Here is a 17,773-nt window from a genome sequence, read left to right as displayed (position 1 = left end):
TATCTGAAGGATAGTGAAGAAGGTGCACTGACGTAGTATATCATGAAGGCCTAGTGTAACTAAGAGACCAAACTGGCTTTCAAGAAAGACCAAATGAAGAACAGAAAAGAGAAATGGCAAGGCAGAGAGTATTACATTGCAAATACATAAAAATAAATTGGCAGTCAAAGCAGATAACAAGAAAAATAAACATTCATTATCCAGATTTGTCTTTCTTATGGACAATTATAAAGTCTGGGGTGTTATATAGGCAGATGTCGGTCTCTTTGAATTCTAAAGCCCCAAAGCACTTTAGTTTCTTTATTTTTTATTACTGTCTGTTTTGTATGGTCCTGCCAATTTTTCCTTGCAGTCAAAGGGTATTTCTTGTAGAGCTTCCAATGCAGTATTTGTGCTACTTTGTCATGCCATTATTTGTTGTCAGTGTGTTCAATCTTCCTGCAGCAGCTAACTAAGTGATCCACTATTCCTTCATCTTTTTTTGCAGACACGGTATTTCCTATCTGTTGCTGTCTTCTCAATTCTATGCATTTGTTCTTAAGGCTTGGTCTTGTGCACCTAGAACTACTGCTCTGTCTCTTTCTTCATTTTTTTTTTTTTTTTTTGCTCTTAGCCATTGCCAGATCTTGTTATCTGTTTTGACTGCCGATTTCTTTTAATGTATTTGCAATGTAATACTCTGCCTTGCCATCTCTCTTCTGTTCTTCATTTGGTCTTTCTTGCAAGCCAGTTTGGTCTCCTAGTTACACTAGACCTTCATGATATACTACGTCAGTGCACCTTCTTCACTATCCTTCCAATGCCTCCCTTTTTTTTCTTCAACTGTTTGGTGTACTTGCAACATTCCCCACCCACCTTATTTCTCTTGGTAAGTAGAGTCTATCAACATTACTGCAAGGATGACCGGCACAATTCATTGTCATTATTTTTCTGATCTTTGTAATTAGGGCTTTTAGTTCTGCTTGAGTCCAATCCATTATTCCAGTTATGCCTAATGACTGAAATTGCCCAGGTATTAATTGCCTTGATGATATTTCCTCTTCTAAGTTTGGACTTTTAAGAACACCTTCATTTTTTTTTTTACTTCCGCATGCTTGGTGTTATTTGCTTGAAGGATGCCCAGATATTTGTAGTTATTGTCTCCCTTCAGTCTCTTTGATGCTATTTTCATAGGGCATCTTGATTCCTTTAGTTTTCACTATTTTTCCCTGTTTGATAGTAAACAATGCACATTTGTCCAGTCCAAACTCCCTTGCAATATCTTGGTTGTATGTACAGACAGCTGTTGAACAGCTATTCTATTTCAGATGGTGTTTTTCCATACAGCTTCAGATCATATAAACAAGGTGAAATAATCTCACAGAAGTTTTTAATGTTTCAAACCCATGGCTGACTTGTTCAGTTTGTTGACAGAAGAATCAGTGCAATGACAAAAAAATAGTGATGATAGTGAGTCTCCTCGAAAGAAACTAATAGGGATTCACACTGCTTATCCAGTTATCAATTATATACAAACCATTTTTTTTGTCTAGTTTAACTAGGCATGATACAAAATTGAAAAGCAATTATTATTTATTTGAGATATATATCATCTTTTACATCCAAGGCGGCATATATGTTACTCTCACTTCCAACTGTATTCAATAATATATGGTACTGAGGTAGCATCAAAATGTAAACATCTTCCCCAAAAAAGTACTTTTGGAGAAAGTTCATATCACCTCTTATTTTACACATGGTAGAATTATTTCTGTAAATAGAGGTTCACCATCACCTTTTTCTATCTCTTCTCGTTCAGTTTTATAAGGGTGGGAGTCCAGCAACTAAAGGGCCTATGCAAATTTTTAGAAAATATGGTTAGGAAAGTATCCATTCCTATTGGTAAAGAAGAGCTAAAATAACATCAACTGCATCTTCTACTAACTATGGCATCCAAATCAAAGTGTTGACATTGGTCACAAAAGACAAGTGAGGGAGTCTTCTTTTCTTCTTCAGCAGAATGTTATAGGATTTTGATGCATCCTAAAGAAAGTGTCAGAATTTAATACAAAATACAACCTCCTCCTACAGCATCAATGGTGGGTTTCAAAAATTTTCGCTATCGGTTCACTAAGTGGGTGACATGTGAGTGGGCGTGGCCAACATGACATTACTCACGCCCACATCCACAGGAAAAGGTAGGAAAATTTTTGAAATGTCTACCTATCTATCCCCCCCCCCTTCGCCAGTCATCCCCATTTCCCCTCTTTTAGTGGCCCCAGCCCTAGACCCGCTTCCTCCCCCCCCCCGCCTCTTTGTTCGGGCTGCTTACCTTCTATGGCGGTTGCTCCAGGCTCCGGAAGGCAAGCTGATTGGAGTTTTCAGTGGCCCCCAGCCAGCCGTTGCTGCTGGGAAGTAGCTACAGGCTGCCAAAAAGTACTGGAGGTCAGTGAAAAAGCTGTTGCCATCACTGCCATGTTCTTCGTGCACGCCCATCCCATTGCCTTACAAGTCTGGCTTTTCGATGGCCTGAGGCCAGCCACCACCTTCTTTGCCAGGCTGGCTGGGAGCAGCACTAAACTCCAGTCAGCTTGCCTTTTAGAGTCTGGACCATCCACTGCAGAAAGTAGTGCATTCCCCAAACCGGCCGAGGCAGGAAGGGAGAGGGCAGTGGCTCTGGGGCAGGGCCAGAGCCAGGGAATGGCGTATTTCCCAATATGGGCAAGATATGTGGCGGGTCCGAGGCCTCAGGGAATGGCACTCCCCTGGGGTCCGGGCCCCCGACCTAGGGCAAGCAGGCAGCATGCTTACTTACCTTTGGTGAGCTGAATAGAGCAGGTGAGGCATGTAGGTGACTGGCGAGGCATGTAGCTGGTCCGTCTGGTGAAGTGACAGCATATATAGGGCTCGGATTGGCAGGGCAAGTGAATGAGCGTCGAGCGGGTGGGCGAGGGGAGTGAGCGGTAACTAGGCGACCTGTTGGGGGCATGGCCAGCCACCGTCACTACCAGTTTGCCGACCTTGGCCAAATTTCCGCCAACGGTTCACATGAACCAGTGCGAACTGGCTGAATACCATCTCTGCACAGCATATATATGTATTCATTTATTCTCTGTTGAGGATGAAGATCTATGCTTGACAAAATATCATGCACACAATACATTTAGTTAGGAGGTATTTATAGCTAATACTTATTGTAATATATTTAGGCATGGTGTAAAGCAAAAAAGTCTTATCAAAATCATACGGTGATAAATTCTGGGAATTATCTCGCAGTATAAGAATGACCAGAGTAAAACAGAAAGGGCACATGAATTCAATATTGATCATATTAGTAATGGTATATATTATATTACCATAATATATACCATGCATTAACTTAACTATAGTATATTATGGTAATATAAATTGCATTTTCATTTAAACAATTAATTTATGTTCTTTGCGCATTAAATCTTCTCAGTGCTGAAAAAAACTGCAGTGTGTTACAGTCTCACAATAAACATACCTTTTTAGAAAAAAAGTTTCATTGAGATTACTTTCTGGTGCATAGGATGGTCATATTAGAGTTTGAATTCATTGATCTGACTTTAGGCTAAATATATATCTCAACTTATAACAATTTATAAGTGATTGCTTGAAGTTATAGTAGCACTAGAAAAAGTGCCTTATGACTACTCACTTATGACTTCTGCAGCATTTTCATGGTCACGGGATAGCAATAGCAACTTAGACTTATTTACCGCTTCAAAGTGCTTTACAGCCCTCTCTAAGCAGTTTACAGAGTCAGCCTATTGCCCCCAACAATCTGGGTCATCATTTTACTGACCTCAGAAGGATGGAAGACTGAGTCAACCTTGAGCCTGATGAGATTTGAACTGCCAAACTGCAATCAGCTGGCAGTCAGCAGAAGTAGCCTGCAGTACTGCACTCTAACTGCTTGTGCCACCACGGCTCATAAATCAAAATTGAAATTTTAATGATCAAAATTGACTGTATTCTGATCATTCTGCAAATATTCCCAGTTTGAAACAAACCAAATCTTAGGTTGAATCATCTGCTCCAGGTTCAAAAAGAAGTTTTTAAGTTGGAAAATCTTCCAGAATGGCTGGAACCATCCACTGTAACTCATTTCAACTTGCAAATCTTTTATACACCTTTAGATTGCCACCTTCTTTTTAAATTGGAATTCTTTTAGTTTCAGAGCTGCACAACAGATCAGGACAGACATCAGTAAGCTAAACCTGCAGCTTTCACCTTTACACTGACTAAAGCAGGACTTTTCAGAGTTTCTTAGGCTGCTAAACCTGTTTTTTTTAAGTCCCTAGTCAATAGGCAAAGCCCTCATGAGAGAAAATTGGTTAATTGCCACCTCACTTCCCTTAAAAAAAGGATAATTAAGAAGGGAAATTCCTGTCCACCCAAAATCCAAACCTTTCCTTCAGAGGGAAGCAGTGAGGGGCAGGGCTAATTTGCAGAAGGCAGATTGGGCACAAGGAAACTGGTGGCCATGGCATTTTTAAATGGCTGAGGTACCTCCGACGAATTTCTATGAGAACCCTTGGCTGTGTGTAGCGACTTTTTGTAATGATTTTTTTGTCTCTAATGTCTGACAGAACATGATCCTGTTCTGGCAGAACCTTGTTTGATTGTTTGTTATTTACCGTGTTTCCTCGAAAATAAGATGGGGCCTTATTTTCTTTTGACCCTCGAAATAAGCACTTGTCCTTATTTTCAGGGAGGTGTTATTATTTTTGAGGTGCAGGAGGCAGTGAGCGTAGTCACCTCATGGCTGCTGCTGTGTTGCAATATTTTTTGGGGGGGCTTATTTTCAGGGGAGCGCTTATTTTAGCACATGCACTCAAAAGCCCGATTTGGCTTATTATCCGGGGAGGTCTTATTTTCAGGGAAACAGGGTATTTAGTGTTTGGCAATGGTACAATTAGCTAAGATGCTACAATGTTACTATATGGCAGTTATTTGACTGTGGAAGAGTAGTAGTCCTTTTAGTTCACACTCGTGTGCATATCCAAGATGCATCACAGGGGGCAAACAAGTTCCTGTGGTGCCATCTGTGGCCTTCTCTCACCATTGCAGTTGGGTGTCATATTCAGGCAGGTCCAGCAGGGTCCGAACTTACACAAGAAAACACTGCCACATTTCCCACTGAAGTGATACCTATTTATCTACTCGCATGTAGTATGCTTTCGAACTGCCAGATGTGCAGAGGTTGAGGCAAGTGATGGGAGCTCACGCCACCATGTAGTGTAGGACTCGAACCGCCAGAGCAAAGAACATCTCCAGCATCTTTAAGCCGCTGAACCGCAGCATCTGCACCTGTTTTGAAAAACCCAGGATTAAAGATTGCAAAGGCAATTGGGAAAGCATAAAACAGAATGCCTTTTTGAGTTATAGTAAACCACCAATTTAATGCAGTAATGAAGGTTGGATAGTTTTTATTAAAGAATGTCACATTTGAATGGGATGTAATCCTTGTACATGTTTCTTATTTTTATGAATTTTACACATGCAGGCAAAGAAACATACCAAGTATACCCAGATTTTATCCACTGCATCTGAAATCGAGTAAGCTGGAATATGAGCAGTCAAGAACGGATCTTAGTTTTGTTGGCATGATATTCCTGGGCTGCTCAACCTGTTAGAAATGAGGATAAAAATATAATTGTTTGAACAGGAATTATGATCTTGTTGCATAATGATATTTTGACAGGGTGGAGCGTTGTATTTCGCTTACATTCAATTTTGTTCTAATGTAAACCATTATCTTGATTGCTAGCTAGGGAGAATGTTCTTCCTACCGAGATAAGGAGGGAGTGCAGGCAAAGTGATTATGGGCGGAAAGGGTAGGGAATTGTCATAATTTTATTTATAAGATTTGTTAAAGCTACCTAACTCTAGGACAATTACAGGCAGCTTTCAATATGTGGAATACCTAAATTAAAAAAACAACAACTAGAACACCGAGGCTTCCCTGACTGAAACAGCATTTCCCAACACTGAAAAAAAGATTTGAGAGGGGCTCACAGACACCCTAACCCCAGGCCTGGGAACACAGCAGGTCTTAATTACTATCCTACACAATGCTGTTGCTTGGAAACTGTACTCTGGATACAATCCAGCTAAACATTAGTGTTATTCTATTCAAAAAAAGCAGGAGTCCTTTTCCAACTAGCACATTTTATTAAAGTGCATAAGCTTTCCTGAGCTGCAACTCACCTTATCAGATACAGAAAGTGGTTAGACTGATGGAGGATTACTAAACTGATGGCCTATACCAGGTATTGCTGAGCAGAAAAAGCTTATAAAACTAAGACTAATAGCCAGAACCAGATAAAACTGGTTGGGTGATTAGCCTGGTGAACTATTGTTGCCTTATTACAAAAGGTCCCTAAAAACACATCTCCTATGCAATTATAATTTATTATAACTGCATCCCCACTCATATATTATGTGATAGGCAAAATGACATACGTATGTATCAAGTTCCAAACAACTGTTTCTCTTCTTTGAACATTTAACACTTGGGTCCATGCTATTTTATTGCTGCAGTAATAATAAATGGATTGGATTTCTCTCATTCTGCGAGAAATTAATTTGGAGCTCCCCACACTGGATCATTGTGCCTACCTTATACCAAATCAAAAATCAAGTTTATTACAGTCAAAGACCAGACCAGACCCAATTATATAACACTCAAGGAATAGCCAATTGATTTGATACCTCCGGGATGACAAACCTATGGTACGTGTGCTAGAGGTGGCATGCAGAGCCCTCTCTGCTGGCACGTGCCCCCTCGCCCCAGATAAGATCTCCATGGTGCTTCTTTTGTGAGCTTGTTTCCCTGCAAACAATGAAACAAAATGAAAGAAAAAGACAGTCTTTTTCTGCGCTGCCAGAGTTGGGATGCCCCGCAGGCCAGCTGGTCTTTGAGTCTCTGCTGCATGCATGCAATGTCTGCGCATGCACATGCGCATGTCCGCAGGTGCACATATTTGCATGCATGTCCCCACATATGCCAGTGATGGCAAACCCAATGCCCAAACTGTGTGCTTGCACATACCCAAACGGAAAGGTGTGTACATGTGCATGTCCACATGCGCATGTCCGTACATGCATGTCCTTTTAGTTTGGGCATGCGCACACAGTTTGGGCACTCGGGATCTAAAAGGTTCGCCATCACTGCGATACCTTATACCAGTTTTGTGACCAACCAAACTAAAGTTGTCAAAACAGAAGAGTTTCTTCTCTTTAACCACAGAACCCTGGTGGCAGAGTGGTTCAGAACACAGTTCCTGTAGCCAGATTCTGCCCACAGCCAGGAGTTTGATTCTGACATGGCTCAAGGTTGACTCAGCCTTCCATCCTTCCAAGGTCGGTACAATGAGAACCCAGATTATTGGGGGCAATATCCTGACTCTGTAAACCACTCAGAGAGTACTGTAAAGCACTGTGAATCGGTATATAAGTGCTATTACTATTTTCCATTTGTAAGAAAATTTCTCTGGTCTCTTCCAGTGGCAAAAGAGGGCATAATATACTCTTAAATTCTGTCTCTCCCATAGCAATCCCCTAATCTTCTCCCTCTCCCTCACATACTGATGCAGAGAAACCTTCTGGAAACACTGAAGTTTTAGAAATAACTGGCAAAAATAATATCTTCCTTTTATTATAACTGTCCAGAGTAGGCCTATTTAGGAAGACTCCGAGTTTAACTCATTGTTTTAAAGGCACCAAGAGAAAGAAATTATGCTTGGATGTCCTTCTGAGTAACCATACCTAGGCCTGGATATGTAAGTTGGGTGCCTGGTGAATCTTAGCTAACCATGTCTTTCTAAATAGGTTTGTTATTCACCAAATATTGCAGCCAAATTAAAAGTGGGCTGATATTGGACATGACCCCCCCTTAGAAGAAAAAAAACCAGGATATAAATAGAAATATTATATTTCAGATGTTCAACGGTTTATCCCTATTTAAATACATAAGGTCCTTTCAAAAGGTCAGGCTTGAAAACATTTATCTGGTCTGATTTGTGTTGCTTAAGGCTGACGAAAAAGTACTTTGAATTTCCTTATGAAAAGATCACGTGTTGGTTTATGGGCTCATGACCTAAAGCCAGTCCCTTTGAGACCGCAGATCTGTATGTTCGCTTGAAACTGCGTTCCCAAAATAGCAGCTCAACCTGTACAATTATTTTAAAAAACCCGAATACAAATTGTTAAAGACATCTCAGAAGTGCCTGAGGCTCTTTTCTCCAAAAGAGCTTTTTAAAGGCTGCCCAGAATATCTCATGCTTTTAGTTGTTATATTTTCATTTGTCTAAGGAATGCTGAGTTTCATCCTTTAATTTTTGGTATATCTGGTTCCAGAAAGTTATAAAACAAACAGATGAAAACATTTTTAGTTTTACCTTTGTATGTAGGCATTATAATGCAAATTATTTGAATAAGGTAGCACAGTATGCTGATTATAAATTAGATGCAAATATAGTGGAATTGTTTCCAGGATCTGGGTTAACACATACTAGCTGTAGGCCATACATGGATTTCTTATGGCATTACATTCAGTTACGACATTCACGAATAAAGCTGAATATACCTGTCCGAGGATAATGTTGCAGGATTCAATCTGGGTTGGGATCAGAGATTTTGTCTTCTTAGCTTTCGGACTCGTGCTGCAGCCTATATTCAGGGAACTTCTCTCTAGGCTATAGAGAAGATGGCCTCCAGCATGAGTCCGAAATCTCAGAAAGGCAAAACTTCTGGTCCTTGTGACCGACCCAGATTGGATCCTGCAGTTTCAACATTAATTACACAAACGCCTTTGGCCACTTTAAAAACATGGTATGCAGGCAACAGTTCATTCTACCCCCCCACCTTTTTAAAAAAAAAAACAGCATTTGATATTTAGGATTCTACATTAACTAAAAGTGGTTAGAGTCAGTTATGTACGACACATTATAACAACCAGTGTGTAAGAATATTTATTCTTCAGGACAAAAGGGATCAGTATTTGGAATATATTTATAGTTTTATAAATGCAATAGTTCCAAGTGGAATTCTAACCGAATGTGTAGGGCAACATGCCATACTTTTTTTTTTTTTTTTAAATGCTACCACAGCTAAAACTAGTCTTAAAGGGCTTCCCTGTCCAGTCATGTCTGACTTAAGTGGGTAGAAGGTCATTTCTGTTTCTTGGCTAAGGGAAGCAGCCGCGCATGCCAGCGTATGCCAATAGTGCAAGGAATGTTGCTGTTACCTCTCCACCAAGGTGGTACCTATTAATCTATTCACATTTGCATGCTTTCCAACTGCTAGGTGGGCAGGAGCTGAAGCAGAAGCAGGAGTTCACACTCCACTGTCACCAACTAACTGGGCACTCAGCTTTCTAGTTAACAAGGTCAGACCAAAACAGCAACTTGCAAAAAAGGAGCAGAAAGACCTCACTCGTGTAAGCATGGGGAAGAGTAAGGATTATGGCCTCCAGAAACCCACTTGGTTACCATGCTGGGGTTCAAAAAGGAACCCCCGAATTCTTTTCCTGCCAGATCACCTGTTTGCAGTTCCCTGGTCTGCCAAGGGGATATAAAGTCGCTTCTAAAAGACTTTACCTCCGGTTGGACAGTAGGTGGGGAATGCCCCGTTCGTCTCGCAAACAGAGGCGCCACCCCAGATGAATCACTTGATCAAGTAGGAAGTGCCTGGGTAATGCTAGCACTATCGGCGGAAAGGGGAAAAGTTCAGCCGCTCCAACTTTCCGTTAGTTTCCCCCCCCCCTTCCTCCTCCTACTAAAGAAAAGGCAAGAATGGAGGGAAAATAAAAGCGAGTTGCCCATGAACGAGCCCAATGAAGAACCGCACAGGAAAAGCCCGATTTGGAAAACATCCTCGCCGCCCCCTTGCCTTTTTTCTTTAGCAAAGCCAAAATCCCAAGTAAAATGGCACACGCGCAGCCCCTTGGAAACGAATCTGGGTCTTCTGAGAGGCGATTGTGTGGAGGCCCTGGGTTGTTTCTTTTGCGGGTCATTTCCTTTGGCAGGAGAGTTGTTTACCGGCTGCAAATGTCACAGCGCTGCAACAGCCTCCTTCAGAAAAAGCCGCTTCTGGCTCGGCCAAGGCGGCTGAGCTACTCGCAGCGACACTCACTCTCTCTCTCCCTCTCTCGGCGCTAACACGTGTGTGGAAAGGGAGGAGCGGGAAGCGCTTCGCTCTCTTCCACCCGCTTCCCCCCCCCCCCCGCCGCCCCATTACGGCAACTTGCTCCTTTGCAGGCCGGTTAGCGGAGGCGGGAAGAAGGAAGGCCGCCAAGAGCCCCTAACTTTGCCCCCCCTCCTTCCTCTGTTGTTCATCCGCGAGCGGCTTCCAGGGCTCGCCCCGTGAGGCCCGGTTTCCTAAAAAAAAATGCATCACCGAGGTTAGCTAGAAGCTGCTGGGCTGGCAAAGAAGCAAGTAAGGTAAGCCAGCAAGTCGCTCCGACTGGGCTCCACCTGCAGCCCGGGGAGGCAGGCGAACGCTTTTAAGGCACGCCGTGGAAGAGAGCTTGGCGTATTAGGCCAACGGCCGGGTGACTTCCCGGAATGGTCCTCGCGTTGCAGCGGCGGCCGCAGCGGGGCCTACAGAGCGCGGGAGTTTTCATCTGAGATTCCCCGCCTCGGCCGGGCCTCGGTGGGAAAAGCCTGTTGATTTTCGGCGGGGACAAAGGATCCCCCTGACCGGCTCGGGTGCCCCCCCCCCCCCGCTTGCTTGTCCGAGGTGGAGCCGTACGATCCCGCATCTTCCGTTTTGCTGAGCCCGTGGGCGGTTGCACTCTGGAAGGAAAGGTGCCGGTCACTGGGAGATGCTGACTCCTCCTTCCACCACTACCACCCCCGCCTTCTCTCTCTTTCCCTTCTCGGTCGGGCGGGAACAGGCGGTGCAGTGGAGCCGGCGCCCGGATCGGAGGAACGGGGTCCCGGAGGAGGCATCGCGAAGGGTCGGTCTGGTTGCGTCCTTTCTGGCTTTCCCCAATTCCTTCGCACGCCTGCTTGCGGGTTTGGTGGCTGGGGTCGGGACACGGTGGGGCAGGAGAGAGAGCGAAGAGGGGGTGGGGGGAGGTGGTCTCCCCACCGCCGAACTTCAGACCTGAAACCTGTTGCGAATGGTCAGAGCTTATGTAATTGTGTCGGAGCCCTCGATCGTGTGCCCTACTTTCTACTTTTTTGTCACCGCAGAGACCTCATTTGCAGGCCAAACATTACTGAGCTGCTTTTCCTCTGGCAAAAAAAATGTATAAGGTTTAATTTGTAGTACCACAAAAAGCCCGCCCCCCCAGCCCCGAGGACATCCATATACTTGCTTCTATTTCAAGGGTCTGATGCTGGTAGTCATTAGTTGCGTTCTGAGCTTACTTTTGGTGACTGTTTTCACTTCCAAGGATAAGCTTGGGGACTTGTGTGGTGTAATAACAGGACTCAAAAGGATCAATCACCCCTACCCCCTGTAACCTAACCCGCATTAATATATAATATTGGGTTTGGGCTTATCATCTGCAGGCATAAGGGTGAGTGAGGTCTTTCATTTGAGAAAGAACTGGTTCATTTGAGAACAAATTACAAAAAGGTTAATTCCTGCTTTAAAAAAAAGGCTTTGAGTCTTTTTCTCTCCTAGATTGAGTGCTTTTTCTGGTTGCCAGTTTGGATATGCTAAATACACAGTAGTTCTTTTGGCATTGTTGACTTACTACTGTAGAGGACACTTGGTTAGGGTTATTAGAAGTAAATGAACAGATGGCAGGCCCCACCATTAGTCAGAGGGAAATGGTCACAGCAGATGCTTGCGGTAGAAAGAAATGGATAAGTGCAAGAAGCAGTTGACAATATGATCATTCAATCTATCCTGAGTCAGGACAGATGTTGAGTTGATCCTGTTAAGTTGGAAACAGGTAACTGACAGAGTTATGACTACCACCTAATTTAAATTGGGAAAGATTTATGAATCCAGTTTTTCTAAGAAAAAAAAAGGATAAAGCAAAATTTTCCTTCCTAATTATTATCCCACCATTTTTATATATAATTCAAAAGTTGGTAAGCATACCTAATAGTCCTGCGTATTTTCTCCGCAGGTGAGGTAGATTGGGCTAAGAAAGTGATGAAAATAGCTGATACATATTTGTGAACTAGGGTGGATTTCTGTTTGCAAGAATTTGGAATTTTTTAATTCAAAAGATTTAAGTCAAAAAGGATCATGAAAAAACCTTGTGGCAAATTACTTCTATACATTTTTGTATAGAAGTAATTTTTTTACCTTCGGATAGGTCTCTGACAGAAACTATTGTATTGCTTCTTAGCATGATTGGAGGATCTTATAATTCAAGATAAGATCAGATCACTTACATATTTCTTAGGTGAACAACTGTTGAAGATTTGGCTGCTGAACAAGGAAGTATGTCTTGGGTTAACTATTACAAAGAACATGTAGATGATATCTTGATCAATTAATACTTCTTTAGAATTAGGTAATTCAAGGGAGTTCCTAGGCAAGAAACCCAACCCATGAGTGTTTTCATAACAGGAAACACAAATATTTTATAAATGACAACAAGGATCAAGGATAACTCACTTTTTTCTGTCCCATTTTGTTTTAAAGTTTACCTTCTTTTGAAGATTCTAAGGTGAAGTTTTTCCTGTTTGATACCTGAAAAATTACAGGTTTTATGTACCCATTGCAGTCCTAGATTTTGGAATCTCATTTCAGGTTCCTAGTTTATATTTTATAACACTTTATTTTAATAATAAAATTAAATTCTGAATAATAAGAATGGTCTTATTCTCTAATTATTTTCTAAAGTTTATTTGAATTTTTATTCCTAGGAGTCAGATTAACATCAGAATATAAAATGTTAAATATTATTTGAAAATTAAAGACGTGCAGATGAAAATCCACTGACAAAAATTATTTCTTCCCTTATCACTCTTCTTCTGGATACATGCTGAAAACCATATTTCTTAGGCGTAAAAAGTTTCCACTAGTACGGTATAATTCCACAGGTGTGAGCACCCATCAAGAAAATGTACCTACTTACAAATGTTGTTATTGTTGAGGTCACTACATTGATCTGGAACAACTTTACCCAATTTACTATCACATGGAACTGTTGTATTATATTCCTGTGTTCCCCAGCTAGTATGGACAATGAGTATGATGGATTAGGATATTCATGCCTGTCTAGGATCCAAGACTTGTCCTTGCTGGAAAACTGAAGTTGCTTCCCAGATGGAATTATGGGTTGCTGACGGAAGAGTTGCTGTATTTTCTGTCACCATGGTAATAATAACTGAGGTCAATAATGCAAAGGAATTATATTACCATAGCAAATCAGCTTGCTTCCTGGGCCAGCTCCAATAGGATATCCTAGGGGAGGCAAGTTGTGGGATTGACAACTCACCTGTAAATACCTAAGGACAGAAATGCCAAGTGCTGAATTCTCGGTGGCCCCTATTGTGGTGAGAAAGTAGTAACACTTATATATGTATAGAGACAGAGGTAGAGAGTAGGCCTCCTTTATGGTTAGCCCAGAGAGCTGGAGAAACCATGGTTGAAACCTCAACCCTGAGGCTGTGTTAATATACAGATATTATGCCCTAGGAAGGAGGCAATAACAAATCATTTCCAAGAAATTCGATTCAATTCAAGAATGGACATTAAAAGTAACAAACTTAGCAGAGATGGCTAAAATGTCAGCATATCTTAAGGATCACTCAGATGAGAAATATAAAATGGACTGGAGAAGATGTATTGATTATATTCAAAATAAATACGGGACTAAGAAATTCCAGATAGTTTATGACTAAAAAAGCGAGGAATGAGATAATGTGTTTAGAGTTAGCCTAACAAAAGAGGAGTTAAAGCACAAATGAAAGATGATACTAACTTTCTTTTAGTTTATCGTAGAATATGCTTGTTAAAGATTTATACCCTGTATTTGCTCTGGGATGCTGGGGGGGAAGGTTGGGGGGGTTGGGTTTGGGTGGGGAGGGTGGGGGGGGGGAGGTAAATATTTGTAAAAGCTTTTTTTAAATTTTCAGTTAAAAAAAAATCACTTCCAAGAAACATTGCCAAGAAAACTGCAGGGACTTGTCCAAGCACTCACCAGGAATCAACACTGACTCAAAGGCTAACAAAAAAGTTATTCTTACAGTGAAGTTCAAAGAATATGCATTTTCCATGCGTTCAGGATAACGAGTATGAACAGATACTTGTGCACTCAAACTTATCACTAACTAGCATGGCTGCTGTATCACTGTTTATTTCAATGTTTGATTCATAATGAATGACTTATAATTCTTATTATCCAGAATTAAAGAAGAGGCATGTCCATGACAGCATTTCATAACAGTAAATATTTTCAAATGTTTAGAACTAAATCTACCCATATACTGTTATAGAATCATGTCTTATGATATTCCTTAAGCAGAAAGTTTAAAGTTACATCAGACATATTAATTACCTAGCAGCTGCCTCCTTGTGCCCTTTCTCTCTTTAAACTTTCCCTTTGGCCTGTTGAGTTTTTTTATCACACACCCTGTTCCTTAGGGAACTGGCAGAATAATATGAGATCGTTATTTGCTAAGGTTTGGATTGTGAAATATTGCACTGCTCATTGTCAGTCTTAACGCAGTTCTTGGGAGGGTTGAGAAAACCAACAAAGTAAATATTCCACAGTAATGCAACATAACTAGTATTGACAATTAGGATCTGTGATTTTGTAGTGCTATTGTATGAGTCATTTACTACAAATGATCAGTGCAAGTAACTCTAGGATTTTTGTGTTTCTGTGGATATCTGTGAGCAGATTGCTTCTGCATTTAATATATCTTACCAATGTTTTTGCTTTAGGAGAATCCATACTTTTCTCTGGTATCTACAGGTGAAACTCGAAAAATTAGAATATCGTGCAAAAGTTCATTTATTTCAGTAATGCAACTTAAAAAGTGAAAGCCCCAAATCCACAATTTCAGAAAATTAGAATATTACATACAATCAATAAAACAAGGATTGTACATAGAACAATATCGGACCTCTGAAAAGTATAAGCATGCATATGTACTCAGTACTTGGTTTGGGCCCCTTTTGCAGCAATTACTGCCTCAGTTCGGCGTTGCATGGAAGCTATCAGCCTGTGGCACTGCTGAGGTGTTATGGAAGACCAGGATGCTTCAATAGCGGCCTTCAGCTCTTCTGCATTGTTCGGTCTCATGTCTCTCATCTTTCTCTTGGCAATGCCCCATAGATTCTCTATGGGGTTCAAGTCAGGCAAGTTTGTTGGCCAATCAAGCACAGTAATCCCATGGTCATTGAACCAGGTTTTGGTGCTTTTGGCAGTGTGGGCAGGTGCCACGTCCTGCTGGGAAATGAAGTCAGCATCCCCATAAAGCTCATCTGTGAAAGGAAGCATGAAGTGCTCTAAAATCTCTTGGTAGATAGCTGCGTTGACCCTGGATTTAATGAAGCACAGTGGACCAACACCAGCAGATGACATGGCTCCCCAAATCAACACACACTGTGGAAACTTCACAATGGACTTCAAGCATTTTGCAGTGTGTGCCTCTCCATTCTTCCTCCATACTCTGTGTCCTTGGTTTCCAAATGAGATGCAAAAGTTGCTCTCATCAGAAAAGAGGACTTTGGACCACTGAGCAACAGACCAGGTCTGTTTTTCTTTAGCCCAGGTAAGACACTTCTGATGTTTGTTGTTCAGGAGCGGCTTGGCAAGATGAATATGACATTTGAAGCCCATGTCCAGGATCCGTCTATGTGTGGTGGCTCTTGATGCACTGACTCCAGCCTCAGTCGACTCCTTGTGAAAGTCCCCAACACTTTTGAATGGCCTTTTCCTGACAATCCTCTCTAGGCTGCGGTCATCCCTACTCCTTGTGCACCTTTTTCTTCCACACTTTTCCCTTCCACATAACTTTCTATTAATGTGCTTTGATACAGCACTTTGGGAACATCCAACTTCTTTTGCAATTACCTTTTGAGGCTTTCCCTACTTATGGAGGGTGTCACAGGGTTTCTGCACAACTGTCAGGTCAGCAGTCATTCCCATGATTATGATTTCTACTGACCCAGACTGAGAGACCATTTAAAGGCTCAGGAACCCTTTGCAGGTGTTATGGCTTAATTAGTTGATTAGAGTGGGACACTTTGAGCTTAGAATATTGCATCTTTTCACAATATTCTAATTTTCTGAGATTGTGGATTTGGGGTTTTCATGAGCTGTAAGCCATAATCATCACAATTATGACAAATCACGGCTTGAACTATCTTGCTTTGCATGTAATGAGTCTATCTCATATATGAGTTTTACCTTTTAAGTTGCATTACTGAAATAAACGAACTTTTGCACGATATTCTAATTTTTTGAGTTTCACCTGTATGTTACTTTTGCTTTAAGTTCTGCTGGCTTTTCTACTTAGTAACATATGTGAGGGAGGCATATATATACTCTAATATATAATTAAAGTGCTTGTAAACATCAGGAAATACAATCAGTATAATTCAAACTACAGTAAAATAAATAAAATAGTACAATAATTATGATGAACTTCATCAGAGGCATTGCTATGTCTTTTTAGTAGGTTAAGAGACGTTCAGTGTATTGACTAATATGTGTTACATATCCAGAAACATCTATAGGGAGATGGTCAAGGAGGAGAAATCACAAAAGGAGTGTTGTGCTGACATGGTGTGAACTTTACCCTTTTTGTATATGTATCATAACATTGTATGCATGTATGAAAAGGATAGAGCTGGCGTGATAGTAAAATGATTTTTGGGGAAGTGTCAGAGAATACATTTTTCAGGCACATCCTATGCTTTATTCTATCAGGTGTATGGTAATTTAAGAGCTATACCACCCATAAATATCTGGCAGCCTCCTGAGAGAAATCGACATCCTCCTCCTCCTTCTGCCCCTCCTCCTCCTCTTAACCAATTAAAAGCTAAAACACATTTATTTTCTTTAATTGTTTTTTGGTCAAAAGCTAGTATGGTGATGCAGTTGGAGATTGTATTTGGGAACAGCTATAAAACCCTACCAGTTGGCTGTTCTTGTTATATTCTTGAATGACTTTTCATCACAGCATCTTCAAAAATATCTTAACGGTGGTATAAGAGGTTGTGATTAGATAAGCTGAATTTGTATTTCCTTTGCGTTCCTGCTGCTCAGTTCTTTTATTTTTGTAACATCTAATGTATTTATGCAAAGAGCATTTATTTACTTAGCTTTGGTGGTGGAGTCTCAGCTTCTGCTCCTCAGCTTCTTATTTTTGCCTCTTCATGTGACTTCATACCAGAGGTGGGTTCCTACCAGTTCACACCTATTCGGGAGAACCGGTTCGTCAAATCTACCGAACCAGTTAGAAGAGGTTCCACCAGTGGACCCGGAAAGCAGGCCACACCTACAGAAGAGGTTCCAAAAATGTTTGAAACCCACCACTGCCCCCCCCCACAGAGACAGACAGACTGACACACAGAAAGAGAGAAAGAGAAAGAAAGGAAGAAATAAAGAAAGAAAGAAAGAAAGAAAGAAAGAAAGAAAGAAAAAAGAAAGAAAAAGTGAGAGATAAAAGAAAAAAGGGACAGAGAGACAAAAGGAAGGAGAGAGAGAGAGAGAGAGGAAAGAAAACACATGGCCAGCAAGCCACTCCCACCAGGTCACATGGTCGGCAAACCACTCCCACAAAGGTGGCCACACCCACAGAGTAGGTTCCAAAAAATTTTGAAACCCACCACTGCT

General features: G+C 41.4%; 1 protein-coding gene and 2 long non-coding RNA genes across 5 annotated transcripts in view; 1 reads left to right on the top strand and 2 right to left on the bottom strand.

Annotated features, from left to right (window-relative positions):
• Nucleotides 1-1,554: 1,554 nt before the first annotated feature.
• LOC116513592 lies at nt 1,555-3,767 on the bottom strand. Its single transcript, XR_004256006.1, has 2 exons — nt 2,795-3,767; nt 1,555-2,022 (listed from the first exon to the last, which is right to left on the bottom strand). It is a non-coding gene; the product is annotated as an uncharacterized LOC116513592 (long non-coding RNA).
• Nucleotides 3,768-4,965: 1,198 nt separating this feature from the next.
• LOC116513088 lies at nt 4,966-10,199 on the bottom strand. 2 transcript variants are annotated; one of them, XR_004255962.1, is made up of 4 exons: nt 10,050-10,199; nt 6,737-6,841; nt 5,527-5,635; nt 4,966-5,316 (listed from the first exon to the last, which is right to left on the bottom strand). It is a non-coding gene; the product is annotated as an uncharacterized LOC116513088 (long non-coding RNA). The 2 variants fall into 2 exon arrangements; XR_004255961.1 differs by lacking the exon at nt 10,050-10,199 and having other exon boundaries at nt 6,737-7,363.
• Nucleotides 10,200-10,236: 37 nt separating this feature from the next.
• Nucleotides 10,237-17,773, top strand: part of GPD2 (glycerol-3-phosphate dehydrogenase 2) — a 95,076-nt gene continuing 87,539 nt past the window's right edge. The window contains exon 1 of one of the 2 annotated variants that reach the window (XM_032223876.1): nt 10,237-10,451. The gene's annotated coding sequence lies outside the window, so the exon portion shown is untranslated. Of the gene's footprint in view, nt 10,452-10,900; nt 10,970-17,773 lie in introns of those variants that run through there. The other variant, XM_032223885.1, reaches the window with a different exon arrangement.

The sequence above is a fragment of the Thamnophis elegans genome, chromosome 1, assembly GCF_009769535.1.
Source record: "Thamnophis elegans isolate rThaEle1 chromosome 1, rThaEle1.pri, whole genome shotgun sequence".
Taxonomy (NCBI): Eukaryota; Metazoa; Chordata; class Lepidosauria; order Squamata; family Colubridae; genus Thamnophis; species Thamnophis elegans.
Note: the sequence above shows the minus strand (reverse complement) of the source record. Positions and strands in the feature narration are given on the sequence as shown.